The sequence below is a fragment of the Cervus elaphus genome, chromosome X (genome assembly GCF_910594005.1).
Source record: "Cervus elaphus chromosome X, mCerEla1.1, whole genome shotgun sequence".
NCBI classification, from domain to species: Eukaryota; Metazoa; Chordata; class Mammalia; order Artiodactyla; family Cervidae; genus Cervus; species Cervus elaphus.
In genome coordinates this window covers 166,918,243-166,919,486 of record NC_057848.1, presented here as the reverse complement: position 1 = coordinate 166,919,486, position 1,244 = coordinate 166,918,243, and positions in this window count along the sequence as shown.

The following is a 1,244-nucleotide window of genomic DNA, read 5'->3' as shown; positions in this document are numbered from 1 at the left end:
TGGACAGAGGAGCCTGAAGGGTTACAGTCCATGAGGTTGCAAAGAGTCAGACATGACTGAAGTGACTTAGCGTGCATGCAAGGGCTAGTTTGTGTTGATTCAATTAGATGCTTATACAAATATTCAGCTATTAAATGAGGTGACTAGGACCAATGTGAACAGGAGGCTCTTTATTCTGCAAGCATGGCTTTAGCTCATAATCTTTAGGAGCAAACTGCACAGACACTATAGACAATTTTCACTTTATTCTGCTGTCTTTCCTCTCAGCATTTTATTGCTCACTGGAAGTTCTCCTCAAGAAGAAATAAAAGCAAATGAAACAAAACCTTGCCAGCTCAGGGTGTAAACACAGAGATGTTTGTAGAGATCTACGTTGAAACAGTCCTCCAATGTCTACATCATCAGGGTTAATTGCATCCAACTGTGTTTCAAGTGCTAACTGTATTGTTTGACCCAATGTCCACTCACTGACCATGCACTGGCCCTGGCACCATGCTTGTGTCTGCCTCACACTTACTGTCTTGCTGGTCAATATCACAGGGCAGACACCAGACCTCAAAAAGCCTCCCCCACCACTCCCCAGCTGGGTAAAATGAAAGTGAAAGTGTTAGTCACTCAGTTGTGTCTGACTCTTTGCAACCCCATGGACTGTGGCTCTCCAGTCTCCTCTGTCCATGGGATTCTCCAGGCAAGAATATTGGAGTGGGTAGCCATTTTCTTCTCCAGGGAATCTTCCTGAGCCAGGGATCAAACCTGGGTCTCGTGCATTGCAGGCAGATTCTTTACCGTCTGAGCCACCATGGAAGCCCACTTTGGACCAATTATTTAATCTCATAAAGGCTGTTCCTTATCCCTGTTGTACAGAATGATATTAGCTCCTATGTTGTATGAAGTGTGAGATGTGAAAAGACAACTAGAGTTCTCAGCGCCAACAACTGCTGGTTATAATCACGGGCTGACCTAAGATGATCTCTCTAACTATTTATTTATGTGAAGCAGGGGTCAGGCAGGTCCACTGGAAGGAAGCCTACCTCCTTGTAGATGACGGCTATCATCCAGAAGCGCCTGCTGGGCCAGGGGATGGACAGCATGGCCCAGAGGAAGATGAGGATGGGCAGCACGAGGCTGATCATGGAGGTGGAGACCATGTGGCCGAGGATTATGACAAAGTAGCACACCATCTCGGAGCGGGCAACCAGCATGTTGTACAGTGCGTAGAAGAGCAGCAGGAAGCGCGGCTGCCC